The sequence below is a fragment of the Physella acuta genome, unplaced genomic scaffold (assembly GCF_028476545.2).
Source record: "Physella acuta isolate Inbredline_101_S28 unplaced genomic scaffold, ASM2847654v3 ptg000946l, whole genome shotgun sequence".
NCBI classification, from domain to species: domain Eukaryota; kingdom Metazoa; phylum Mollusca; class Gastropoda; family Physidae; genus Physella; species Physella acuta.
This window is the reverse complement of record NW_026732463.1, coordinates 56,549-67,500: the sequence shown is the minus strand read 5'-3', so window position 1 is coordinate 67,500 and position 10,952 is coordinate 56,549. Positions and strand designations below refer to the sequence as shown.

General features: G+C 34.2%; 1 long non-coding RNA gene across 1 annotated transcript in view; it reads left to right on the top strand.

Annotated features, from left to right (window-relative positions):
* Positions 1 to 2,276, top strand: part of LOC131953754 (uncharacterized) — a 4,433-nt gene extending 2,157 nt beyond the window's left edge. Inside the window, exon 3 of the long non-coding RNA XR_009388679.1 lies at positions 2,160 to 2,276. This is a non-coding gene — a long non-coding RNA (uncharacterized LOC131953754). The remainder of the gene's footprint in view (positions 1 to 2,159) is intronic.
* Positions 2,277 to 10,952: the final 8,676 nt, after the last annotated feature.

The following is a 10,952-nucleotide window of genomic DNA, read 5'->3' as shown; positions in this document are numbered from 1 at the left end:
GACTGACGACAGACTGGCGACGACAGAGGAAGTGAGTTAAATAAAAGCTTGTAAAAATAGAATATAATCTCGTAGAAAAAAGAAATGCACACCAAGTGAACACTAAATAAAAATGTGTATAATAGTGCGCAACATTATTAGTACTTTATAAATTTACATGCGTTTTTTGAGAAATCGGAAATAGCGTAAATAAGTACTTCCGGTCAACGGAAATTACTCACAATTTGACAATAGGTAGAGAATTAGATCTTTTACTTACGTATCAAATTTCATTTATCTATCTGAAAAAGTACTCAAGTTATAGGCTTTTGAAAAAATCAAAGTAGGAAAAGTACCACTTCCGGTTATCGGAAATCGCTCAAAAGTTAAAACGGATCTACGATTTTTATAAAATACTTATATATGAAATTTAATCAACCTAGCTGTAACGGTAATCAAGTTATCGTGTTTACACACGGACACACACACACACAAACACACACACACACAGACATACGGACAAGATTGCAAAATTATGTTTTTCCGTATCAGTGAGATGTAAAACGTCGAGATTTGCAAAAATCTCGATTTTTTTTTTTGCACGATTACAAGACTTTCTCTATACTTCGTATATACGAGAAAGTAAAAAAGCTAAAAATAAAATTATGAAATAATTCAATTTTTTTCATAAATGTATAATACTTTTTTCTGCTCGAGAAGTTTTTTTTCAGACGGTGTTGTGTTGTTTTATTTTAGTCGCCAGAGTTAGCTGCGTCGGGTAGTTTTTAAAAACACGTTTGACTACAGTCTGAAGTGGTCTGAACTAGTGTAAATTATTCTGCTCTAATAAATCATATTTAAAATGTATTAATCTGGTTTAGAGAGTGTATAAAGGTAAAAAAAAAACGTTTGTTTTTTGTTTTTTATATATTTGATTGTCTAAAAACATAGGGCTTTTATTATTTATTTCGAGATACTTTCGTGTCAGAGTGATATGGAGAATAACTAATAAGAAGAAAATACAATCTTTGATAAAAGCATGCCTCCGAAAGATCACTTGAATACGCTGGCCTAAAAAAGGACCAACCAACTTCCAGCTGAAGAAGAGATCCTCCAGAGGAAATGGAGATGGATTTGCCACACACTCAGGAAGCCTGTATCCAGCATAACAAGACAGGCCCTCACTTGGAATCCAAAGGTCAAACAATAAAGAGGCCGACCACTATATAAGACCTGGAGGAATGACTTGGAAGAAGACAGCAAGAAGATTTGATACATCTGTCGAACAGTTGGAGAGACTAGCCCAGGACATATTTCAAGGGAGGTGCGACAGGCAAAGCTAAACCTAACCTAAGCTTTGGAGGAACGTCCTTTATCTACGGCCACTAAGCCACGGGTGGATGGCGATGGACGCGGTCATCCTTCAGCCAATGTAGCATGCGTCCTTGAGTGTTACCCTCAAGGCTGCAAGTGAGCTCAGCTGTGTCGCCACATTTCATTCGCCCGACACGAAGGCAGGGAGACTACCGCCAAAGTGGCGGATGAATAGTTTAGATAACTGGTTTATTTTAAAAGTTTGAGTAAATATGTTAGGCCTGGTTATATATGCGTATGTCCGCGCGCGTGTGTGTGTGTGTGTGTGTTAGTTTGGCGGGAGATACTATATGTGTTATGTTTTTTTATCGTTTATAATAAATGTAATTCTTGTTTGGAGCGGTATGAATGACGGAATAGATGGGGATGTAATTAATTTTATAACGTTGTATATACACATTATTATTTCGGATATTTAGGGGACGTATATTTATTCGCTCTGTGACTTGTTTTCCAACACACGATATGTGTAAGCTAGTTTTAATTCTTACCATAAAGATTTTTTTTAAATCTTTTTTTTTTAACCTAAGCATAAATAATCTCTTGTTTACTTTTTTCTTCGATTGCTTTATTTTTCTATTTTTTTTTCTATTTTCGGGCTGAAAGCCTTTGTGCTTACCACTGGTCAACAGTGATCTTCAGAAGATAAACTCTCTTCATCTGACCAATCTACCGTCTTTTCTGAAAGGGTTGTTTTACTGTGGGATATCTTAATAATATCATTTAAGATGTAAATTTCTAATTAAAAATATTAAAACTATTTAGTTTTATTTCATAAGCATTTATAATTTATATACCTTATGAAGATCTCGACCCAAGTTCCAAAACTGGTTTTTCGTTTGACGAAAGCAGATCAGAACTCAAACAGTGCTATGATTTTTATGACTACCAACCGTATGATTATATCAATAACGATTTTGAATGTAAGTAGAGACTCTTCGTGTGGTTTTTTTTAGTAATATACATACATTTTGAAGCATTATATAACAATTAAACTGTTATGTCAAGAATTATAAAACTACTCTAAATTGTGTTGTATATTATGTTAAATAAATCATTTAATATTTAAACGAAAAACAAAATTTTAAAGAAAAATAGAATATTTTAAATTACCTGCATTATTTCAAAATGATTAAACTTTTTTTGAATTAAATTTTGCTTTATTTTGTATAACCGACTTCTTTTTTTTTGTGTGGTAAACTCTAGTTTGCGGCAGTTATTTTAAGAATTTAGCGCCAAAAGACGGTGAAGGTTGCGGAAAAGACAAACATTGCGGGTAAGAATAATCGCTAACACCTAAATATTAAAACGTGAAGTATAGTAAGCAGTAGCTGGTGAACAAGTTTAGAAATTTATACATTAAGTATTAATACTAGCGCACATGATAAAGAGAAAAGAATTGGCTAAATGACATAGTAGTGATGGGTGTCTAAAGATGAATTGCTACATTACATTATGTTTTATAGAAATCGTGTGCAAGATGTATTTAAAAACATTAGTTTAATAAACCATGAGTTATCTCCCCTAAACTTTCTCGAATATTCTTATATAACACTACGGGGGATGGCAACTCAGGATATATACAATATTTTTAATCCACTTTTAATTACTGAAATATTTTATAATAGAATAGAATCTCGTAGAAAATATAATTGCACACCAAGTGAACGCCAAATAAAATGTGCATAATAGTGCGGAATATTATTAGTACTTTATAAATTCAAATGCTTTTTTCGATAACTCGGAAATAGCAAAAAATACTATTTCCGTTCAACAGAAATTACTCAAAATTTTGATAGAAGGCGGCAGAGAATTAGATCTTTTACTTATATGTGAGATTTCATTTATCTAACTGAAATAGAACTCAAGTTATAGGCATTTGAAAATTTTAAAGTAGAAAAAATTCCACTTCCGGTTATCGAAAATCGCTCAAAAGTTGACACATATCTACAATTTTGATATAATACTCATATATGAAATTTAATCAACCTAGCTGTAACGGTACTCAAGTTATCGTGTTTACAGACATACATACATACACACACATACACACAGACATATGAACAATATTGCAAAATTATGTTTTTCCGACTCATAGGGGTGTTAAAAGTCAAGATTTGAAAAAAAAAATTAAAATATTTTTTTTTTGCACGATGACAAGGCTTTCTCAATACTTTGTATATACGGGAAAGAAACAGCGTAAAACTAGAAGAGAACACAATAACACAATATATAGAAATAATTAAGACGGAATAGATTTTCTGCCATTTAAAATTATGTACATATAAACACCGCGGTAGAGTTTCTTTCAGACTTTTTTCTGCTGGGGTCACTTAAAATTTTCGGTTGGGGGGGGGGGGGAGTGGGCGAACTAAATCTTTCGGGACAGGAGCGGACACTGTTAGAACTATATATCTATATACAGAACGCAGTGGTGCGTCTGTGTGGTAACGTGAATAAACCAGCGCCGTAACCACTCAGATCCAAGTAATATAGCGCTTGCTTTGTTTATGCATGGGTGGCACACTGTCCACGGATCATAAAAGCCACCTTTAAAACTAAAATAAGACGATTTAAAAGGACATAATTTAGGCCTACGCCCCAACAAATGACAGCAAAGAATAGGACAAAGATGAATTCTAATACAGTCTAATGACCATTATCCAGAACCGCCCTAGAAGAAACATCCTTATACTTTAATGCTAAGTTGGGAGCTGAAGGTCTAAAATTTAGAGTAGTGCTTGGCCAACAGACTACGGAGGACTTCCCAATACGGACCGAAGTAAGGGAGGTTTGCCTATTTTCACCATTCCTGTTCCTGCTGGCCATAGACTGGATTATGAAGATGTGAACAGAGAAAACGCGAAACGGCATACAGTGGACACTGTGGAGCCAGCTGGATGACCTGGACTTTGCTTACGACCTGGCCCTCCTTTTTCACACACAACAGCAAATGGAAGATAAAACCAACAGTGTTACTAATTTTTCTACATGCCTTGACTTGTAAAGTAAAGTTATCAAAGTCAATGCCTCAAGCAGCACCCCTATAACATTGGCAGAAGAAGCCCTAGAAGAAGTGGATAGATTTACCTGCCTTAGATATATTGTTGATAAGCAGTGTGTGACAGAAGCAGACATAAAAATAAGGACGGGAAAAAGAAGAGCAGTTTTCAACCAACTAAAAAATGTTTGGGGCTTTGGAGATTTAACCCTTGGAATAAAAATCCGGATCTTCAACACACTAGTTAAACCTGTTGTACTTTATGGAGCTGAGACATGGAGAATAACTGCTATAAATAAGAAGAAAAATACTATCATTTATAAAATCATGCCTCAGAAAGGTCCTGCGAATTCGCTGGCCTAAATACATCTGAAGTGATGTTCTATGGCAACGGACAAATCAACTGCCACACACTCAGGAAGCCTGTATCCAGCATAAGAAGACAGGCCCTCACTTGGAATCCACACGGCAGGAGGAGGAGAGGCAGACCAAGAAAGACCTGGAGACATGACCTGGAAAAAGACACCAAGAAGATTGGATACACCTGGGGACAGTTGGAGAGACTAGCCCAGGACAGAAATGCCTGACACCAAGAAGATTGGATACACCTGGGGACAGTTGGAGATACTAGCCGAGGACAGAGAAGCATTGAAAAGCTCCTGTCAGCGGCCTTTGTCCCAGGAGGGGCGACCGGCTAATCTAACCCTAACCTAACTTTTATCTATATTTAAATAACTCGGTTTTAGAAAACAAAGTCATCCGCCTAAAATACACAGTTTGTAACGCATAGATGTAATCTTCTTAAAGTATTGCATCAGCCGGCGCCAACTAGCGTAAAATAGGTCGCTGAAATTGTATATTAATTATATTTCTTTCATCTAGAGGGGCAGTTATCTTCCGAAAAGATGTCTGAAAGAAACTGCACAACGGTTTATATTCTGTAAAATTGGTATTTCCATTAGTAAACCTACCATGTGATTAAAATATTAAGTTTCAAATCAATGTATGCTCAACTCGTTGTACCTACAACAAAACCCTAGCCGCCATCAGGTGTTATCAAGGGGCATAACCATGATTTAATACAAGGAACGTTATAATCAACACGATAAAACTTATCAATAAATAAAAAATACATTACGCCACAGATTATACTGTTAGGAATATACTTTTTGTTTTTGTTTTGCTATGAACTGCAATCAATAGATAAAAGTATAAAAATATTTACAAATAAACCGGGAGTGATCTCCCCAAAACTTTCTCGAATATTCTTATATAAAATAACAGGGGATGGGAACTCGGGCTATAGACATGATTTTTAATCCATTTTAAATACTTAAAGTTTTAAAAATAGAATAAAATCTCGTAGACAAATTAATTGCTCACCAAGTGAACGCGAAATAAAAAAGCGCATAATAGTGCGCAATATTATTATTACTTTTAAAATTTACATTAGTTTTTTGAGAAATCGGAAGTAGCGTAAAGTACTACTTCCAGTCAACGGAAATGACTCAAAATTTAATAGAAGGTAGAGAATTAGATCTTTTACTTACGTATGAAATTTCTTTTATCTATCTGAAATAGTACTCAAGTTATAGGCTTTTGAAAAATTCAAAGTAGGAAAAGTACCACTTCCGGTTATCGGAAATCGCTCAAAAGTTGATACGGATCTACGATTTTGATTAAATACTTATATATGAAATTTCATCAACCTAGCTGTAACGGTACTCAAGTTATCGTGTTTACACACGGACACACACACACACAGACACACACACAGACACACAGACATACGGACAAGATTGCAAAATTATGTTTTTCCGTATCAGTGAGATGTAAAACGTCGAGATTTGCAAAAATCTCGATTTTTTTTTTTTGCACGATTACAAGACTTTCTCTATACTTCGTATATACGAGAAAGTAAAAAAGCAGCTTCGAAAGTAATACAAAGAGATGAATTACATACAACAATGTAAGTATTCTCTTCCTTTTTGAAAATGTTCTTTTTAGGAGAATACGGTGTGTTTTGGCTACTGGCTGTGCCGCCATGAAGAGCAGAGATTGCCGGAGATTTGCTGGACGTGAAGCCTTAAAGTGGTATCGAATTTTTCAAGACAGAGGGGATTTTGAACGGTGTCAATTCGGTATTACATTAAGTTATACAGCACAGATGTACAAGACACCACTCTAAAGACAGTACACTACGGAAGACTACAAATGAGAATACGATACACAAAACTTGACTAGACTAGACCAGCCTATAAATTGCTACTCGATTCTATGCTTCTCTGTTCCATAGCTAGGCAAACTCTATTCTTTCTTTTTAATTACTTAAACTTTTTAAAGTAGAATAGAATCTCGTAGAAAAATGAATTGCGCATCGAGTAAACGCCAAACAATATGTGTATAATAGTGCGGAATATTATTAGTATTTAATAAATTCACATACCTTTTTTGAGCAACCGGAAACCGCGTAAACTATTACTTCCGTTCAACTTGTGAAATTTCATAAACATAATTATCTGAAACAGTACTAAAGTTATAGGCTTTTGAAAAATTTGAAGTAGCTTAAGTTCCACTTCCGGTTACCGGAAATCAATGAACAGTTGAGAAAGAACTACATTATATTTGATATAATATTTATAAATAAAATTTCATTAAACTAGCTGTAAAGGTACTCAAGTTATCGTATTCACAGACAGACATACACACACATGCACACACACACACAGACTTACGGACAAGATTACAAAACTATATTTTTCTGAATCATGGAGGTGTAAAACCTCGAGATTTGTGAAATGCTCTTTTTTTTTGCACGATTACAATACTTCCTCTATACTTCGCATACGAGAAAGTAAAAACAAAAAAACACATAAATACCGGGTTTTTAACATAATCATTTAACTATCTGAATCAGTGCATTTAATTACTTAAACTTTTTAAAATAGAATAGAATTTTAAGTCTCTTAATCAGCGAGTACATTTAATATGGTATGGTTACCGATGAAGAAATGAACTATTTCATTTAAATCTATAGATTTATACATAAAAACCTAATAAAAATAAATCACTTTAAAAAAAAAGAATACAATTGAATAGTCGAGTTTTTTTACGGAATCATTTAAGTCACTTAATCAGTGTGTGCCTGTGTTATGTTAAATGTGTCGGATTTTTAGCTAATTAGTTTTTTCTTTGCTTTGTCACCAATATCGTTCAGCGTGTAGTAAATCACATTGCGTTTTGACCAATAACTATTTTATAATTTTTATTTCTCAAACAAGTACAACATTTTAAAATATATAGGCCCATAATTCACGTGAAGCGGGTACCGATGGCTAGTATACAATAAAATCCCCCACGCTTTTCTTTATATCTATTTAAATGGTAGTGTGTCGTTTATTTTCTACTTTTAAGTGCATCATAACATTAAAGCTTGTTATTAAAACGTTTGTTAAGAATTTATTTTTTAATTTGTAATTTAAAAAATCATTAAACTCAATTATATATTTATACTCTGATATTTAAAACATAGGCTTACTACTTATTTTTTTCACTGCACTCGATATTTGCATTGCACTTATGTCTAATAATGAGAATTGAAAATATAACATCGGTATATCATTTAATAGGTACATAATAAACCGTATTGATAGTGAATTATAGAGGTGGAGTGTCTTTAAATGTGTTCGGGTATGGGGGTGATCTGAAATTAAATATGTTTGTAGCGTCATAAAAATAAACCCTTATACGATTACAATACATCGTTTATATTCCGTATACGATTAGGAGGTGTAAAACGCCAAAAAACTGTCAAAGTATAAGCTAATTATTCAGCACGATTAAAATAAACTTAGTAAAATAGTACAATATACGAAATAGTAAAAATGTTTAAAAAATACATATTAAAGTTGTCTTGTTCCTACTTAATCCGTGTTGGTTTAGTAATAAAAAAAATGGGATCCTTGTGTATAATGGTATACTGCACACTTTGACAATAATTTGGTGGATTTAAAAGAAAAAGTATGTTTCTCAAAAAAAAAAAAAAAAAAAAAGAAAACAGATAGAACAGACTTATTCCGGATAAAAATAACTTTTATTATTGGTTATTAAGGTTTAGACCCTAGGAATGATCTCCCTGTAACTGGCTTAAAAAACAAGCATCACATGCGTTGCTACAACCTCAGCAATAGCATGGGCGAAGCCTTCTCGGTGAATGGGCAGCAAAGTGCGTTACAGAAAGGTAATGTTCTCGTATTTTTCTCTTGTTTTGTTGAAAGAAAAAAAAACTAAGACTCAGCAAAGTGCGTTACAGAAAAGTAAATGTTCTCGTATTTTTATCTTGTTTTGTTGAAAGAAAAAAAACTAAGACTCAGCAAAGTGCGTTACAGAAAGGTAATGTTCTCGTATTTTTTTCTTGTTTTGTTGAAAGAAAAAAAAAACAAAGACCTTTTAAAACTCTGGATCGTTGTCTTACTCAAGCAATATCAAAATATTTTAGTGTTGAGAGCTTGCCATTCAATGGAGTATAGAACATATTGTCTTGCAATATCATCTCCAGCTTCAGTGTTTAACCCAAAACATCAGGAAGTCTTATACACTTTGTTAAACATATGAAAACTTGCAACAAATTAACCAGTATAAAAATAATTATTCACTTATAAATTGTATTAAACAAAAATAAACAATACAGCAAGAATATTTCATTTTGACTTTATTTTTACGAGTGATACAGAATTTTATTTCGTTATCGATCTATAATCTTTTAACCACAACCCTAGCACTAACACTAACCCTTACCCTTATCCTAGCCCTAGCCCTAATCCTAATCCTAGAACTAACAATAGACCTAACCCTAACCATAGAACTAACCATAACCCTAGCCCTAACTCTAGCCCTAACCCTAAAAACTAACCCTAGCCCTGGCCCTTACCCTAACCCTAGACTAACCATAATCCTAGCCCTAACCCTAACCATAACCCTGTCCCTAGAACTAACCCTAACCCTAACTCTAACCCTAACCCTAACCCTAACCCTAACCCTAACCCTAACCCTAACCCTAACCCTAACCCTAACCCTAACCCTAGAACTAACCCTAACCCTAACCGTAGCTGTACTTTCAGCTATGTCGGGGGTAATGTCCTTCTGGCCGGGGGGTAATTGACAGGGGAGTAATTAACCAGGGGGTAATGTCGGGGGGCGGGGGGAATGTCCGGGGGGGGGTAATTGACGGAGCAGGGGTAATGCCCTGTTCACGTGATCAGCACTCGCGTCGGATATTCTACTGATTTAGGGGGGGGGGGGAGGGCATCCACAAATTAATTTCACCTTTTTTAATGACTTACAAAAAGCCAGACCATCACACCTACATCCCCCCTCCCCCCTCATAATCACGTCATTTATGAATAGTAATTGACTATTAATAAAGTTTACTTAATCCTAAGGGTCCTAATTAATTTCTAAATAATTATATAAAAATAATCTTATATTCCATATTTTGTGACTTAGATGCACCTAATACTATGCAAGTAAATTATTATCTGCTGGCTAGTGTTGTCTAGTGTCTGACAAATTGTACTGAAGTAGTGAATGCACGGTTAGGAAGTAGTTCATAAACGATACATTTATCTATTCGATACGTGTGAGGCTAAGAAAGAGGGGTGGGAAGGGGGTGGGCACGGGAAACAAACTTGAAAGAGACAACAAATCTCCTATGTACGTCAGCATCGCCCATAATAAAACTAACTCAGTGGAGATAATTCAAAATATAGGCCCTAAAACTTTATTATGACATTTCTTGTAAAAGCAAACATAAGTAACGTATATAAAAACAGTTTCAAATATTACATTATTTTTTATTATTTGTAGGATACAGGATAGAACAGGATAGTACAGGATTGAAGGTCTACCATAATCACAATCATATATTAATATTGAAAAATGTACAATGGGTTGGCCCCTAACCAATGCCGAATAGAAGTACCTCACATCATGAAAGCCCACTTCATATCTAGTTGCATCTCGAGTTATGGATATTGTTTTTTTTAAAGAATTTTGTCGGCGATAGCATATGTTTGATTGTAGGGGAAATAGAACTCGGCCCTTGACGATGGTTAAAATAATACAATTATAAATATTTGTTTTAATATATATAAATAAATTTGACAACAATTATCGAGTCCCCCTATTTGGTCCCCACCCCCTGCCTCATCCGCCACAGCACACTTTGAAGGATCGGGCGAACAGTTACGTGTCCTCTATTTGGCTATCAAAGGGGAGCAACGAGTCAGAGAAATCATTAAAATTTGAAGTTTTGCCTATATTTTACATTAAAATTTGTGTAATGGATTTTAGTGTTCGCGGCAGAGCGTGCTATAGTGACTGTAAAAAGTAAAGTTAATCGTACCTCAGCAACAGCTTTTTTTTTTGTACAAAACAAATATCATGTCAAAAATGCACAAAAATTGAATTCAAAATTTTCTACTTTTAAGTGCATCATAACATAAATGCTTGTTATTAAAACGTTTGTTAAGAATTTATTTTTTAATTTGTAATTTAAAAAAACATTAAACTCAATTATATATTTATACTCTGTTATTTA